Source organism: Ursus americanus, chromosome 3 (assembly GCF_024610735.1).
Source record: "Ursus americanus isolate L20-20 chromosome 3, mUrsAme1.1.p, whole genome shotgun sequence".
Taxonomy (NCBI): domain Eukaryota; kingdom Metazoa; phylum Chordata; class Mammalia; order Carnivora; family Ursidae; genus Ursus; species Ursus americanus.
In genome coordinates this window covers 4,240,694-4,259,621 of record NC_142129.1, presented here as the reverse complement: position 1 = coordinate 4,259,621, position 18,928 = coordinate 4,240,694, and positions in this window count along the sequence as shown.

Below are 18,928 nucleotides of genomic sequence, written 5' to 3'. Positions count from 1 at the left end.
ATTTTGGTAAAACTTCTAATGAATATTGGAAACTAAAACATAAAACCTGGAGAAAACATTCAAATACTCATTTCCTGCCAATCCTACTGGCAGGGAAGGAGTCAATTCCACTTTTATTTCATGACCACTCTGAGAAATACACATCCTCACAGGGACTACTGACAGCCAAGCTGCTATATGTTGTCGCGTATCAACACTGTGAATGTGTGTGTGTGTGCGTGTGTCATGGCAGGGACGAGAGACAAATGGAGGAGGGCTGTAAGGGTAGGCAAGACATAGGGCTGGGTATTAGTTCCAAAGTGGTCTTCATCACTACTTCCCTCATTCTTTGGGGGAGACAGTGCATACACTCTCAATTTAAATAAAGTCCCAATTATATTGATAATCTAAACCTGGGACATTCTAGGGTGACTTTGAAGCCAATTCTTTAGAAGAGATCCATCAACCAGCTAGATCTTTGAGATGTGCCCTTGAGATCATGTCACGTCTGAGAGAAGTAGGATCGCTGAGCTCAACTTTCCAAACTTCAGGCACTTGAACCCAATAAAGCATCAGTGCGCTATACGTGCCAGACAATACCGATGTGAGCCCTTCACAACTGCACGGTCACTGCGAAGTGTGAACCACACTCGAGTTGTAAAACAACATCAGCAAAAAAGAGGGGAAATGTTCTCACTACATCGTGCAAGAAATGGATGACCTCAAGGAGTGAACCCCACTTCTCACCTACTTAGTCTTGCTATTTCCATTGGGAACATTTTCCAAGCAGCTAATTATGAGCCTACAGCCAAGGGAGCCTCAGATCTCCTCATTTAGATGCACTTCTCCCTCATCTAGGTGAGAATGTGATTTTCACATAAAATAGAAAAATATGGAGGATATTAAATTGTATGCACTCTGTAATTACAACCAGTATCACTGGGAAAGGCTTATGGTGCAGTTTGCATGACCATTATTGCAATGACAGCACAGTGTTTTATTGAATAGATGTACTATTCTCAGTTTAGTTATTGGAGAAAATCTAAACTGATTTTTAATGAGTTCAGCTGACATTGTAAATTTCCTATATTAAATATATAGTTATCATATTCATTTATGCCGCATATCATGCATGTCTGTATTTATGCTGCATTTCCATACATGCACCTATAATTTTTCATTAATACTAAAGTTAGCAGCAATTTAATGCTAACAGTGAATTCTCAAAGAATTTGTTTTTCCAGTACTGTTCATGTCAACTCCTTTCCGTATTTCTTCATACTTCCACAGTCATTATTGCTCTGCCAAAAAAATTGAAACGGATCACATTTGTCTTGACTTCAAAGTCCATTCTTTTTTTTTGAACCACTTAAATTCTTTTTCCTCCTCCCCAACACCCTCCCAAGGCTCCCAGCATCCCTTGGCCCCATCTTTCCCCTCAATGATTAAAAATGCTAGTTAACTTACCGGCTAACTAGTTGACTTATAGGCTACCTCTCCCAGTAACCACCTGCATTCCAAAAGAATATCAATCAACAAAGACTGAGCTGACTCTTATTTTATTAGAAAACACTTACTATTGAAAGATACTAAACTCATCTGGGAGACATAGAGGAAGAAATACACAGGACCCGTGCAGCCTTCTCTCTTTCTGTATTGGACAGTTGACTGCACGTGACCCAACACAAAGAGCTCCTTCTGCAACTTTGCAGGGAAAGGAGAAGAAAGAACTCTCCAGATGCTGGAGAGAAAGCAGGACCAGCGCATCATCCAAGGAGACCCCACCCTCAGGACGGTGGCCCTCACGGTGCTGCCCCAGCATTCCTGCACTGCCCGGGCCAGTGGCTGCTGTGAAACCCCCTCCACGCAAGCCCACTCCAGAACCATGGAGAATGCCTGGAGAGGGCAAAATGTGATTCGAAATAAAGAATCCAAACATTTCAGACCCTCTGTGACCAGTGCAGAGAGCATTATGCTCTATAACCTCATGACCAGACACGTCATGCGAGGCTGGTCTGCACGGCAGCAATATTGCACACACTTCTCCAAACAAGAGCAGTGGATTTGGAACCTGTCCACATCAGAGTCCCAGAAGGACACAGCTGGGTCAAGATCCTCGATGAGTAAAGCACACGTTGTTTGAACAACTAAGGACAGTCAACATAAGGGATGCCAAACAGAAGGGGAGAAGACACAGGGATTGAGCACTGGCCTTGGACTACTGCCCTTCTCTGGCTGCACCCCTCCTCCCAGGAGAGGAAGCCGTCTCTGACCCAGCGCCCTTTTCCCCTGCATGGTAGTGTATGGCTGTGTGTGTGATACTATCCCAGGAAAACGATGTGAGGTTTAACATTTCTGGGTTGTACCTTGTTTTAAGAACCTTCCATAGAAGTGTGAATATGCACGGATACAAGTTAGCTCTAATCTACACCCAGAAGATGCCACTGGGTACCTGAAATCTGTTTATTAGGAATCACCTGTCTGGGACTGTGTTCTTCCGAGTGGCTGAGACTGGCTTTGGTTTATAGTGAGCTCTGTGGTTAGGTTGTCAGGCTGAGGCCCCTGACGTGAAGACATGGAGCTTTGTGACAGCGAATTATTTTCTTTTTCCACAAAATCTGGCTTTCAAAACAATTTTCTCGCTATGGACAAAACAAGTCAGCTTTGAGACTCTGAAGTCCCATCCTGGATGTCAAAAGCCGAACACGAATTTTTCTTTCTCTTTGCATTTTGGCTGTAACAATCCTAAATCTCCATGAGGCAAATGGGTTCCTCTGGCCCAGCAGAGGAGGTCACAAATAAGGAAACACCAAAGAGAAAGCATGCGAAGTATTTCAAGAAATATTATTCCCGCCACACAGCTGGGGTGTGATCCTTCCTTCCCTCCACGGTTGAGCTTCCTGAGTTAGGTTTTCTGATTTATTGGCACCCAGTTATGTCCTCACCATTACTCTGAAATTGCTACCGCCACATGTCACCAGCAGATTGCTTGTTGCTAACGCCCGCGAACACTGCAGGAGTCGGAACGTGTCCACTTCCGTACAGAAAACCCTCACCCTTCCGTGGCTTCAGGCAGCTGAAGGGCTTCTGTCAGACCAATGCAGGGTGGGGGCTCTGCTGCAGAGAGTCAGGGACCAGGCAACTTCCATCTTGTGAAGCCACCATGCTCACCCTCCAAGGTCACTGCCGATTGGGGCACAGAGAATAGGGGTGACACCTGGGACAATGGTATGGGGTCAGGTGTCGAAGTGGAAAGCATTGCCCCCATGCACGGGACATTAGCCAGATGGTCACACGGCTCCCGTCTACATGTAATGAGCTGGGAAATGCAGTTTGGCGAGCCCGGAAGGAAGAGCAGATGTGCATGTGTCTGTGACCAGCCACCGTCATGGCCAGCATCATCTCGGGTCCTCACATTCCTGGACTTCTTGGCAGTTTTCTGATTCTGCTGACCTTCTGTTTCTCTTGAAATGTTCTCTTCTCTTTGAAAAGATTAGAAGGCTCCATCTACTCTTGGCCTCTCTGCCTCCTCTCTGGCCACTTTCTGTGGGGGTCTGCCTCGTGGTCCATTACGTAGGTGATGCATGGCTCCTTTGCTCTCACTGTCTCCCTTGGCAACCAGACCCACTCCCACAGCAGCTGCTACAGGAAGAGTCCTGAGCGTGCACCCCCCCCCGCCCCGCTCTGACCTTTCTCAAGCCCCAGCCCCACACTTTCCATCACCTGGTGGACACTTTCCCTCGCCACATACATACTCCTTGCCCTCCTTGCTCAGTGACTGGCTCCACGTCCGTGCAAGACCCCCAGGCACCTTTAATTTCCTTTCCTTCTTCGCCTTCAGCTTTCAATCACAAAGTCCTGACAATTCTGCCATCTTAATATTTCTCTTAGTGATATCTCTACATCCTGCCTTCTTAGAATCCTGGTTCTGGAGCCATGGCCATTTGCTGTGTTTATTTCATCTTCCTTCTTGGGGACTCCTGGCTCGTGGTCTTCTTTCCCCGGTTGTTTCTCACCATGCAGACAGTCCCATCAACCCCAGTCCTTCATCCTGAGGATAAAATCCCACCCTGATCCGGGCTCTCTGATGGCTCTGATTCCATCCATCTGCAGAGGTCTTGTAGTCTCCAAGTACACGTGGGTCACAAGATTCTCTTCCCCTGGCCAGACCTTGGCTGTTCCTGAGGCTGCTGTGCTCAGCGACCATCTTCCTTCTGCTTTCGTCTTCTCAGATTGATTCCTACTCATACGTGGGGAGACTGTGCCCGATCTTCCAGGGCTGGTCATGTGCCTCCTCTCCCATCCCCCAGTCCTCACAGAACTTTCTAATCCTTGTGACATCTCTAAGACCACCATCCTACGTGCCCACAGATGATGGCAAGTGTCCAATAGTACTCGATAACATTTAACTGAATAAATGAACAAATCACAGCAAGAAAAGAAGGCAGGAAGGGGAGAAGGCAGGAAAAAAAAGTTAGGTGTTTAATAATCTGGGGCACATACTGGTGTAGTAAATCCTCATTATACTAAAAACCAACACAATACTGAACTACAAATCCTCCAGTAAGTAAACTTACAAATAAATTACGTGTAATTAGCATTAAAGAGCTTTGTAGAGTGGTCCTGGGAAAGTTCTTAAAGTGTATCTAAGCTCTAAATTCATTATTTCTGGATTATCTGTAAATGAAGAGACCCTCAAAAATCTAGGAATAAAGCCCTCTAATAATAGCTGCACCGAATTGGTATTTAACTCTTCCTTTGAAAGCTGTTTTCCTAACACACGATTATCTATGTCATTAGTATTTGAACAGTATCCCCTTTTTTTTATTACAAGGGTGGCTACAGTAAGCAAATGTTATTCTTTTTAAACCTAAAACATGATCTAGGACAAAAACAAATTAAAAAACTCAATTTTCTTTTTTTTTTTTTTCCATCAAAAGAGTTCAGTGGGGACAGTCTTTCTGTTTGGTATGCTGGCATTACTAAAGAAACACAACAACATAGACTGCATTTTAATCACCAGATAACAACACAATGGGCAGCAAACAGCTTTGAGAATGCTACATTTTCCCTTCATGCATGGCCGGTAGGCAGCTAGGACTCTTACTGGTGAGCGAACTGAACACTATCGCCGTAATGATGGGGAGTGATCTTCATCCACAGGAGAGGCAATGCTGAAACTCGCCAGAGGCGTAGCTAGTGTTCAGTGTGCAAAGAGCAGGGGTCATAGAGCAAACCACCTGGGTTGTGAGGGGGCCCCTAGGGAAGGCTGAGGGCAAATACCTGGGGTCGGGAGAGGTAAACACTACAAGACAAGTGAGGGGAATACGGAGTCTGGTGTCACAGTGTTGGGTAACAGGATACAGGAGTGTGAGTGAGTTTGAGTGTGAGTGTGTGTGTGTGTGTGTGTGTTGAAGACAGAGAGAGAGAGAGAGGGGAGGATCGGCTCCAGGAAGTGTGTTCTCCTGTCCTATAACCCACGCTGTCTGGCTCCGTGGTATTCCCTCTGAAGGCTTTCCCCCGGTGTGCGTGTGTCCCATACTCTGCAGGTGCAAGGCCTTGTCTCGTGGAAAATTTAATTCGACAAGATAGTCCTGTCAGTTAAAGATGGTACTGATTGTTAACCCATTTTATCAATGAGAAAATTTAGAACTGGGAAGATAAAAGTGACTTAGTTGCTTGATGAAGTTCATAGTGAAGACTAGAGCCCAGAGATTTGAACTTCTTGCCTGGGGCTTTTTCCAGCTTCCCCTACAGCACTCTCTTTCATACACATGCATGAGGCTTAAGCACAGAGAGACCCAATGGTCATATATATGGTATAATTCGACGGAGATATAAGAAAGACTCCATCACCCACCCAGTAACACCTCCATCAATTAAGAAACATCATCATCTCAAGAGAAGACTACTGGGTAGAGTGGTCAAGCCCATCCTCTTGTGTCTCATTAGCCCATTGTCCCTTTCCAGATTTGAGAATGGAGAAGACAGAACCCATACAATGCTCTTTCATCTTTATACTTTCCCCAAACAAGTGGCATAATAACAGGGTAGCCCACGTACATAAGTATACATGCCAGGATGCTATCAACAGATAGATGATTAGGTTGCTAGCTAGCTAGCCAGATAGACAGACAGACAGATGTTGATGAAGATTTAGCTGGTTCTGTGGTGGGCTGGGTCCTGGACCAGCTGTGTGTGGCTAACCCAGAGGTCACGGGTAGAGGTATGGATAATTGACTAACAAGTGATCAGGTATCCGGGAGGACAAGGGCTACGTCAGCCAGGAGCATCCAGGAGCCCCTAAGAGAAGGTAAGTGGGTATTGAAATGATTTTATCATATTTATATAGCGTTCCTTCTGTGTTGTTAAAGAGGCTGAATTATCCCTAGATTCTTTTCCTCCAGAAGGCTTCATTTTTAAAAAAAAGATTGCTTATTTATTGAGAGAACATGAGTGGAGGGGGGGCAAAGGGAGAGGGAGAAGCAGATTCCCTTCTGAGCAAGGAGCCTGATGTGGGGCTTGATACCAGGACCCTGAGACTATGACCTGAGCTGAAGGCAGATGCTTCCCTGACTGAGCCACCCACTTGCCCCCAGAAGCCTTCATTTTAAACAAGATTTCAAGATAGCTGGATGTGATTGGTGTCCCATTAGTGGACAACTCCCGATGAGTTCATTTACATTTCTCGATGGTGATAACTCTCAGGCTGCAGCTCGAAGACATTTTTCTTACTGTTTGTTCCTTCCGTTCATCTAATTGACACATTGACTTATTCTGTATGTGTTTCGGTGTAAACTGTCTGCATTTCCCATCCAGTTACCCCATGGTGTTTCTTGTGAGCAAAGGCAAAGGTAATGACCCTTCTTTTGAGAGGAGGAGCAGTTTCCCAAGTCTTTCCATATCTGTGCTCGTGTCAGCATGCCTGGATCACTGGACAGAAGGGACCTCAAACTTGATTGTGACGATGATCTAGAAAACGAAATAAGAAGCTTGGAGAATTGGGAACAAATCTATTCTCATGAAGTTAGTAGTGGATCTTACCTGGTGAAAGTGAATAAATAGACTATTTTCACAGAGACTGAAACACTGCATAACTCAGATGTTTAAGATTTAGCTGGAGTTTAAGAAATAGATATAGAATTAAATTGCTTCAAAATAAATTTCAAACTTCACCTTTTTGAAATTCCGATCTTTCATCATAAAATAATTGAATTTCCAAGCTGTAAGAATCCAAGAGATATGCTCTATCTCATTTTGGTGTCTCTATCAATCCAACAGTGAATCAATCAATGAGCACTTTCCCCTGTGGATGCCATGATGAAAGTATTAAACATGAATCCTACCCTGAAACATGGCCCCAGGACTAAAGATCAGGAAGCCAGGAGAGAAGACATAACACAGCATGTGCACATGTTGAGGACCACGAATGGTACGTAGATTCAGTGAAGGGAGAACTGTTGGACCTGGAGGCTGCATGAAGAGGTGGAACTTGACATGGGCTTTGGAAATTGCACAACATCTAGAAAGGCAGAAAGAAATCGGTGAGGATTCGAGGCATTGGGCCCTGCCAGAGTGAGTCACCAAAGCAGGAGGAAGCAGAGTCAATGGCCAGGGGGCATATACGGTGGCCCCATATGGGATGGAGCACACTCTTCAGCCATCTGGCACATGATCATAATAAACTTTAATCTAAATAGTCAGGTATTGGCAAAAGTATTGATCACTTTAAGACAGAATCTAAGGGAAGAAAAAAAAACCCTGTATAAAAAAATTACTAATGAAATTTGAGGGACGCCCCTGTGGCCATGGATGGCTCCCTGACTTCAAGGAGCTGCACGTGCTTGAGTTTTGTCCTGCTCTTTCCTTTTATCCTACCCTGTGTGTGCCCCCTTCACTGATTTTACTCACCCATGCCAATGTGTTGGGATCTGATAATTTCCTGATCCTCAACCATTCCCAGTAGAAGCTGAAATTAAAAATGGATTGGCATCCTAGAAATTCAGATATGATCACAGTGGTTCAGGTCAGGAAACTGGGAGGCATGGAAGCTACTTCCCCAGCACCCACTGTGCAACGTATGTGGTGAGCATTCTCAGAGATGACACCCGAGGAAGACAGAAGGAGGCTGCTGTTTCCACACCTCAAATTCTGCATCCTTTTTCTGAACAGGGAAGAGCAGCTGCTCCCGTTTTCTTCATGGTGGCTGTCCCCTTCCCTGTGCTCCTTTCCCCATGAAGACCTTGTATACATTTGGTGCACAAGCAGACTTAACCTATAAGCACGGAGGCTGGCATCCTTGGTCTATCCATCACCGGCTGCTAGGGGAGCTTGGTCTAATGGCGGACTATCCCATTGTGCTGAAATTTTGTATCTGTATATAGTTACAATTTCTGTATTTTGAAGTTATAGAATTAGGTGGGTACACAAATTAAATTGCTGTATCTTCTTAGTGAAGAGGTTCATTAACATGTAATTAATATATTTACTTTTAAAATGCCCTTTCCCCTTTAGAGTATGTATTTTTCTGATGTTAGTAGTGTTCCCAATTGTATGTATTATTATTGTATTAGCTTTTCCTAAATAAAAGTAAATTAGTGTTTGTCTGACATCTCTCTTCCTATCCTTTGGTTTCAGGTTTTGAGTTCTTACGTTTTGTCTTTTTAACTAGAGAGTGGGGGGTCAATACTGTGATCATCCATATGTGTGAATTCATTTCTTCCACGTTGTGTTTTCTTTTTACTTGTGCTACTTTTTCTGCATCTTTCCATTTCTCTCGTGTTTTTCCTCCTGAGAATGATTGAAGTCTGTTTTTGTTGTTTGTATTTCTTCATTCAATTTCTTCTCTACCAGTTTGGATGTTACTCTTTCTAGCCCAAAGAATTTTAACATGCATATTTACCTTGAGAAAGTTTAAAGGGCAACCAATATATTTGCAAATGAATCCAACTATAATGTTTTAACTCTGATTGCCTACTCCTGACCAAGTTTCTTTAAAGATTTTTTTTTTTTTTTTTATTTGACAGAGAGACAGCCAGCGAGAGAGGGAACACAAGCAGGAGGAGTGGGAGAGGAGGAAGCAGGCTCCCAGCGGAAGAGCCTGATGTGGGGCTCGATCCCAGATCACCGGGGTCACGCCCTGAGCCGAAGGCAGACGCTTAACGACTGCGCTACCCAGGCGCCCCCTCCTGACCAAGTTTCTAACTTCAATGATTAGTTTCAAAATCTACTTATTGCTCTTTTTAGATTGATGTGTTTGCCTGCCATTTTCTTTCCTCAGTTAGTTTTACTTGCCAAACCTTTCCTGAAGTACATCCTTTTGAACACTGCCATTCGACGTGTGGTCTGCATGTTAGCACTGGTCTGTGACCGTCAGCTACTGGCCACAGCCTGAGAAGGAGCTTGATGCAGGATGCAAATCGACCGTGTCATTAAGAACTCTGGTTACTGCAGCCAACACATTTTGTTCCTGGCAAGGCTCTCGATGAAAGATGCAGGCTGCTGATTGACACCCCGAAGCCGGCTCTTTAACCTGGTCCTGGACCCACCTGCACTTTGGGTAGCACTGCTCTGGGAGTTCCGTCAGAAAGTGTCTGTCAAGTGTTAAATTCCTTCCGTTTTTTGTTTGTTTGTGGTCTCTTTTTAATTTTTTTTAAATTTTATTTTTAAATTTATTTATTTATTTTTTTAAAGTTCCATGATTCATTACTTGCGTATAACACCCAGTGCACCATGCAACACGTGCCCTCCTTAATACCCATCACCAGCCCATCCCATTTGTGGTCTCTTGCTAAGAGTTTTTATTTTGTCCTCATTCTGGAAAAATCGTTTTGTTTAGAAATAGAATAGAAAGAGTTGTCAACTGGGAGATTTTCTCTATTGCTGTTGAGAGACCTGCTCTCAGCCTAGAATCATCCTCTGTGGACCATTTGCCTTTTGTCTCTGAGAGGCACACCTGCAGCCTTCCCAGCTCTGCATGTCATGTGGACATATCTCAGCGTAGATTCCTTCTAACTTGTCCTGCTCAGAGTTTACTGGGCCTCCTGCATCTGAAGAGTGGCCTTCAACAATGATAGGGAGTTCCCTTCCATTGTCTCTTCAAATACTATCTATTTTCCGTGTTCTTTGTTGTCTCTGATCCTTCGATGGCATGAATGTCCGACTTGCTTAGCCAACCTGCGCCACGTTTTGATACAGCCTTCTGTGTAGCAACAGGGCCCTTTCCGCAGAGCCAGCTTCTGGGTCAATAATTCTCCATCAGCATCGCTCAGCATAACGCTTGTTAAGTTCGTAGATAGACAGATGGGGGAGGGATTGATTCTGAGAGGAAATATGAGGTCTCTGGTCAGAGAACAGAGTGTTTATCACTCATGGAGCATCTCGGCCCCAGCTCCCCAGAGCCCGACAGGATGAGACAGATGTTCACCAGCATATTGGCCATATTGAACGACACTATGCTTCTTTAATGTTCCCCACCTCACTCCTCTCGCTGCTGTTTCTCAGTAGAAAACCCGTCTGCCTCTCCTCATTTGGGTGGCGTCTTCTAGTTCATTTGAACTCCTGTCAGGTACCACCTGCTCCAGAAAGCCTGGTGCAGACTTCTCTGCGGCTTTCGCACCTGTGCTTAGGACTCCCAAGGCACTCATCACACAGTTTTCCAATAAACGGACTGCTGTCTGCCTGCCACACTACAGTGTAGACTCGCCGAGGGCTGCAGGTAGCTTCTCCATCTTGGCGCTCCTCCTGCCCGTCCCAGAGCCTGGCCCGTGGTGACTCCAAGTGTCTCCACCACCCTCTTCCAATGGTCATGGCTCTTCCAGTGTCTGTTCATTATTACTATTTTGTAAGACTGTGGAGGGGCCATGAAATGTTAGATGTAGAAGAGTATCTATTTTGCATTGTATCAATTTGTTGTATGTAGAGTTCATTTTGTTTTGGCTTTAAGGACCATCTAGAATACTCTAGCCCCATGTCCCCTTCATATCAGGGACCAGGACATGGTTAAGTGACTAAAATCTCATTTCTTGGGAGGAAAGAAAGAAAGGTATCTGCCAGCAAGAAAGAAAGTGGAGGGAATTAGCAAATGAGTAAGTGAAACACTGGCTTGTTATTCTGCTCTCTCAGAAATGGCTCAGTGAGAAGGAAAATTGGACAGACATTTCTTTCTCTCTGTGTATTTTCCATAGCCTCCGTTATTGAGTTCCGTCAGTTCTAAGTTGACAGAGCAGCCACTTTAGCTCATTTACTCAAGTGCATGTGATTTACATAGTTTCATAACCTGTTGGTGCCTGCTCATTGATGATTCTAAGCCTGTCTGTTCCTGCCGGTTTCTACTGCAGAGGTGGAAAAGCCCTAAATGGCAATTTGTTCCTTTAATTTTCCTGTGCAAACAAAGGCAGGGAACAAAGAAAGATGCGCAGTGACTGCAAAATATCATTACTATTTTATCAACAATAGTAATACAGGACTCCATTAGAACAACCTCTTAGTAATAAATGCACCTAAAAGCAAGAGAGTGAAGCAATGCAAAAGACAAATTTCTATAATGCTACATGAATTATTTTGCACACGGCCAACTGCAGCTTCCCGCTGCTTAACAGATTCGTCAAATCTTGCAATTCTACATCTATCTCACCGGCTTTCAGAATGTGCGCCAGCTATGACCAAACCGAGTAATGGAAACGCAGGCTAATTACAGGCATAAGTACAATTCCTAGTACAATGGTACTAAGACGACAGGGGCCATCGCTGGAAATCTCTTGAAAAGGAAGACAAGATCTCTCTTGTGATTGAGCGGTACAGTTGAAAGGGTACCTCTCTTTCTTTGATAAAATGCACGGACTTAAATTCATCTAAGGTTATGGTGACAAAAGGTGAGGTCTACTTTCAGAAAGAGGGAATGGACTGGAGGGTGCAAAAGGAAACTTTGCGCTTGAAGTTTAAAAAGGGGGGAGGAGTCCACGAAAGAATAGGGACGAAAAATTACATCTTTATTGCCTATAAGCACTAACTGAAATTTCGCTGCTCCTTCTATTGTGAATATAGGCAACAGTCAACGTCCCATTAGCAACACTTCTGGCTTCTTTACCTCTTGCTAATTTTTCATATCACATTGCAGTTGCAAATATCTTCAGATGTTGTTCACTCTCAGCGTGACTTTCAAATTATTACCCACAACATTTTAATAAAAAAATCACATATGGTACTACATGAAATGTATTTTTTCAAGTTTTGATGACAGAAATTTGTAACCCTATGGTTTTTGTCTTTGTAACCTTGTCTTTGTAACCCTATGGTTTTCTTTCTTCTTCATCTTTTTGCACTTAAAAACTGCATTCTTAGGAGGGTCTACAGACTTCACCAGAAGGGCAGCAGGTCCATATCTCAAAAAACAGGAAGAACCCTGCCTTTAAGGTCAAAGAAGAAAGAAAAAGGCAGAGATTCTTTTGATAAAGTTTCCCAACTTCACAATTTTGCTCTTGGCAAAAAAGCAGCTGCTCCCTTATGAATACACTAATGCACAATTTAAAAATCAATTTCAGGGTAATGACAGTGAGCACAACCTCCAAACAGAACCCTTCCTGTGTGGCCAGCCAATGGTCAGCCAGACCCTACACCTTTGGGGTGCCAGAGGCCTGAACCCTGGTGCCGGGAAAATCACTTTTCAAAAAGCACTAGAAAAACCCCATTTCCTAAGTAAGGATGATTATTTTGATTGATATTGAGGATGAGAAACAAGCACAAAATTTAAGTGGGCAACAGAAGAACACAATGACACCTTCCCTCACAATCCTTTCTCTTTCCTCCACAAGAAACCTGTGAAGGTAAAGAAACCACCCCCTCTTCCCTTCCTGCAATCTTAGCGAATCACACTTAGCGAATCACACTTAGCACTTGGATGAATATTTCACATTGTAAGTTTCTAGGGGTTTCTTTCCCATTTGGCCAAATTCATGCCTAATCGAACCCAATATAACATTGATCATTTTTGAGTGCTAGTTTTGTGGCGGACACACTGTTGAATAAGTGAATGACTATTTATTGGGTATATATACTCTGTGCCAGGAACGTTTCTATACTGAAGGTCTGCAAACTTTTTCTCTGAAGGGCGAGACACAATGTATGCTAGATTTTGAGGTCGTCCTAGTCTCTGTCACAGCTGAGTATAGTGAACAAGCAGCCATAGACAATACGTAAACAGGGGACTATGTTCCAATAAAACCTTGTTTACAAACATAGGTGTTGGGCTCTGTTTGGTCCATGGGCTGTAGTTTGCTGAATTCTGTTCTCCGTATTACAGCAGTGAGCAAACGATACAAAGTCTCTCTTTCATGGGCTCCTATTCTGGCAGAGGGAGACGCACAACAGGCAAGTGAGGGAGGTAATATATACACACACACTTCACGCTGATGGGTGCCATCCGGGGGGTCCGGCAGGGACAGGGCATGGGTGTCACGGGGGAGACTGCAACGTTCCCCAGGGGTCAGAAAAGGCCTCTTGGAGAAGGGAATATCGGCAAGATGACTCCGCCTTCTTGGATCATTACAGCAACCATGCGGCAGGAACAACAGTGTCCCTCTGAGACTCCCTGGGAGAAGGGAATTTACCTGCCAAATTCAGAGGCCCAGGCCCATCCAGACCTAGACGTCAGTATTCCTGGGAGCCCTCAGAGGCCTTACTACTTGTTTACAGCTCTCCAGCTGGTTGCAACATCCAGTCACGACTGACCATCTGCAGGAGGCCAGACGGACCTCAAAGTTACCTGACTTCTTTTACAGAAACAAACTAACAAAAACTACTAGTTTTACGTGCAAAACAGTAAGAAGTGTCAGACATTCCATATCTTCTGAAACACTCGTTATTTCGGTCCAGATAGTCTGAAAAGCAGGTGACCAGGCACAATCAAACATCCGAGAAGCTTATCAGGGGAACTCCCACGGTAGGCAATGGGGCGGGATCTGGAGAAGGTTGGGAGGAACCGCCAGGCCACAGAGCCAGAGTGGGGGAATGGACAGCCCTGAGACAAAATAGAAATGCATGTTTCTGTCCATCCCAAGTGACCCCGAGCTGTTTCTGATGCCTTTGCCTACTGGAATGAAGAACACATGTGCCGGGCCCACGGTTGCAGACAACGTCCGCAAGGCCACACTTAGCTGCTTCCACAATTACACCACATCGGGCTGCAAAGGTAGCTTACTTACCAGTGTGCGTAAGCCAACAGTCTTTTTCCAGGACCCGCCTGGATTTTGCAGGGCGCGAACTGCTGAGTGGAGAAGATACAAGGTAGGGATCTCTTTCCTTGTCCTCTTTGTGTCTTTAGTGGCACAAATCCTCGCCTCTGTTAAACACGCACTCTATCTACAGGGAGTTAGGGCATGTTTTTGGGCTACGACTTTTGTCGCATTCCCATTTCTTTTTTCTAGTTATTCAAAATTTTCCTGAAAAATGATGAGGTGAAACTTAGGAACTTAGGCACGTATTCTCTAATGATGCAATTTTTCTTCAGAGAATCCTGTGGGCAATGTGGCTCACACATGTATTTAAATGTCATATAAGCCAGCTCATTAGGGTTGTGGGGCCACTTCCCAGCTCGATGCCCCGTTACAAAGAGACAGGAAAGGTAATGCAGTAAACCTATGTCCTCTGGCAGATAGTTTTATCTCAAAGGACTACAAACATTGCATTAAACACTTAAAAATTGATTTTGGACTTATTGTCATGTGTTTCTCTTTCTAATTATACCACTGGATCATGGTTTCAATGAGTAACTAGAGATGTCACTGCCAACACCCACTGGTCACCAAAGCCATTCCTGAGGATGTCACTCTAGTCATGATGGGGTGTCCCCGGGGAGGGGAGACTCCTTCTGCTCTCCAACACCTGACATTCAACACGTGTTCTGGAGTCCAGGGAAAGAGACAGCTAGCAGTTCACCATGAATTGTTGCTTCTCTGTAGCTTAGCTGTGACATTTCCGGTGTAAAGGGTACAGTGGGGACATGAAGGGGGGATATTCAAAGGAGCATGAGATTAATTCTCAAGTGTTCAAGCTAGAGTTCAATGGACCCTACTGACTCTGAATCCATAGCCATAAATACCCATGAAAATGCCAAGAAAGAAGTAGCCAGCTACCCTGCAATGGCAAGGGAAGGTACATTGTAGCTTCCCTTCCAGCTGGCAGGTGTATGCTTCATTACACCCGGAGAGTTTGTGATAATTGCATGGCATATTGTCTGAATTATTAGTAGCAGCCAATACTACTTGGTGGCTTGTCTCTAAAAAGTATCAACATGTAATTTAGAAAAATAGCATAAACTAGATGTAAAACTTTATCCTGTGAATTACTGCCCTGAATTACTGATTTCTAATTTGAATATTATTGTTAATATTTGGTACCTTCAAGTTACTTGGTGCCATGGACTGAATTGTGTCCCCCTCCTCCCCCTGCTTCCTATGTTGGAGCCCTAACCCCTGTTGCCACGCACTTGTAGATACGGCCTTTGGGAGGTAATTTGGGTTAAAAGAGTTTTGATGGGATTCGTGCCCTCATAAGAAGAGACACCAGAGAGTCTGCTTCTTCTCCCTCTCTCCACCATATGAGGAGACAGCGAGAAGGCGCTGTGTGAAAGCCGGGAAGAGGGTCATCATCACGGAACTGAGGCAGTCGGCCCCTTGACTTTCGACCTCCCAGCCTCCGGAACCATGAGAAGTGAACTCTCAATGTTTGCGCCCCCTGGTCTCTCGTATTTCGTTGCAGCAGCCCTAGCTAGCTTCACCCTTGGAATAAAGAATATCATCTGAGAATTAGACTATAAAATCCATCTAGAAAGGACCAAAAATACATGAGGCAAAGTCACTGAGGAGAGAAGAGAGATCTCAGGTTAGAGCAAGACTCGGGGACCATCGGATGAAAGGTGTCAGTGCAGTGATGGAAGGTTCAAGCCCGGGGCTGTGTCCAGACCACAGAAAATAATTATGGAACAGGGAACACGAAATGCCTTGTGGGCAGCAGGAGACTGGGAGGCCAGCCTCGCCCTTGTGTGTACCACACTGGGCACACTTAGGAAGGTAACCTGAAAGTTGACTGTAGAGCTCAGAGAGGCGTGGCACCGTTTGCTTCATCCCTGCCAAAGCGCAGTGTTTCCTGGCTGCGGGAGTCAGAGAACAATCGCAGGCACCCCCTGACCTTCGTGTGCAGAGCTCGGGGCCCTGTGCTGGCTCTGCCACCACCTCTGTGCCATGGGGCCGATTCACTCGCTCGCCTGCCCCTGCGTCCCGGGAGCACACTCCACCCGGCTGTGTCACAGCCCAGCAGAGGCTCCCGCGTCGTGAAGCTGCCCTGCCCGCCACGGGCACTTCCACCCACGACAGGCAGAGCATCGTAGGGGGGCGCCCCGCTCCCCAGGATCCCCAGAACTGTCTTAAGTTTTCCTTTCTATGAATATCACTCACAACTGAGACAGCTGCTAGCCCCGGGATCACACGATATGGCATATTAGTAAACAGTAAATACACAGGCGTTATTTTACCAAAACACAATTTAAAACCAATTTAAGTCTAGGGCGCATCTTGCTCCCACATTTGATTTCTTAAGATACTATTGCATATCCATAGAAGTTTTTTTTTAAAGGTTTTATTTATTTATTTGAGAGAGAGAAAGACAGAGAGAGTGAGAATGCAAGAGCAGGGAGAGGAAGAAGCAGAGGGAGAGGGAGAAGCAAACTCCCCACTGAGCAGGGAGTTCAACATGGGACTTGATCCCAGGACCCCAACATCATGACCTGAGCCAAAGGCAGACGCTTAACTGACTGAGCCATTCAGACCCCCCAACAGTAGTTTTAATATAAAGGTATTTCAACTTAACTATTAGCTCTGAAGATACCAGATACTGTTTTATGCAAAGCCTTTCAATCCCAATAAAACCGTTAAGAACGGCAATAACATAGCAGTCTTTCCTGCACCCCATCAATTGAAAATATTCTATATAGTATCAGTCCACGTTCTCCATACTTCCTTCTCTGGGTGTTTACGGTCCATCTATCGCCACGGTTCCTCCTGAGATAATCTGCCCTCCTCAGCACCCATGCAGACCCCGGCCATCGCCAGCTCCTACATCCTGCAGGCAGCCCCTTTGGCCCCACTGGTGTGCCAGGCAGGGGTCGGCCAACCACCTGCTGGGGGCGTTCATAGCTCTGGCACCGTATTATATCCCTGAGATGTCTGTGTGTTATGTATGCTGTGTTAGAATGCACTTTGTGGAATGAATCCTTGATGTATCCAGGTTCTCCAAGAGCTTAAGAAAGTGCCGGCACAGAGCGAGAGCTTTAGAACCATGGCTTGATTAAATAATGCACAGCGATTTGGACGAATGAGCAGGTTTTTTTAATTGCACAGACACACACCTACCCCCCCACCAGGGAACGATATATTTAAGCCGAACCCCAAACGCACACTTTGATGCACTCGAAGAGAGGCACAGTCGGTTCTTCTCATTCCGTAGAGCCTCCACAAACACTGGATTAGCGACACTGGACCGTTTTTCCTGCGGAAAATCAGGCTTAGATTCCTTGAGCCTCTGGTCACAACATTCTTCACCGATAAATCAATATATAACCTTGTGTTATGTGTGTTCTGTTTAAAGAAACCTTAGTTAATATCTATCATTGCTTCATTAACATCGAACTCACGGCCAGCAACACTGTAACTCAGCCTGAACAAAGCCCATCTAACACACGTATTTTCCCCATAAGACACATTACATCCTGTTCGCATTTAGGAACACAAGAAAGCACTTCAGCACAACAATTAGAGGCCATTTTAAATGACAAAATCAGCAACAAAAAGCTCAAAAAATGCAGAAAACATGTCACTAAACAGACCGTGGAAAAAAAAAAAAAACACTTGTTTGCAGCCTGAGAGCTGAAGTTGCCCTCGGTGGGGAATCACACCGCCGGCCTCTCAATGTTTGTGGCTCTGTCTGTGCATGTGTGCAAATGTCCACAAAGGCACAGCGCACACTGGGGGTTACAGATCCATTTTAGCGAGTAGGTGATTCTGCAGATAGGGAATCCGCAAAGGACGAAGGTCAGCTCTGTATGTATCTCCCGGTTGGAGATGGCATGCAGGGGCCTGAGGGTCTTTTCCTTCTGCAGTATTTCCCTAAAAACCCATCCACACCTGTTAAAGGGCATCCCAGGGAAAGGCAGGGGACCCCGCATCATGAGGCTTCAGTTCCAGCCCAAGCTCAACCAATAATAAAACTGTTTATTGTGAATCTCAGTGTCTTCACTTATAAAATACACTTGGACAGGGTGAAAAGAACTTTTTTCATTTTTGTTTGTGTTAAATGAGGCACGCGCTTGTGATGCCCATGAATTTGGGCTTCAGAGTGAGGTTCCTCCGTAAAACCAGTTTGTTGAATCATGTGATCCTTCACACGGTGTGAATTTCCTACACACACAGAGCCCCTGGGGGGACCCAGATCTCCACAATGTGGAGACCTGCCGGAAGAGTAGAATGTCTCCCGTCCACCCCACCAGGAGTTGCTCCATCACAACCAGGAATTCAACCTTGAAGGGATGGTGGCTCTGAAAGGGGCAACTCCAGAAAAACAAGACAAAAATGGTTTTGATGAGGGCAATGATAAACATGAGCAGAGATGGTTGTTTTGAAAAATAAAAACAGGAAAAAAAGGAAGGGAAAGTCAGAGGACTGAGTGAGTGAGTCAATAATGCAGAGTGGTGCTTCCAGGACATCATATAATCTGCTGGAAACCGGCAGTGAGCAGCTGGGCAGTGAGAGCCAAGCAAAGAAATGGAAATCAAATCTTTGTACGTAGATTTTTTTTTCCTTTTATTTTTTATTTTCCTCGTCGTGGTTTAGATGACCCTTGCCTACTAATAAGTTACCTATTTTTATTTCTGTATGTATGTATGTACATATTTATTTAT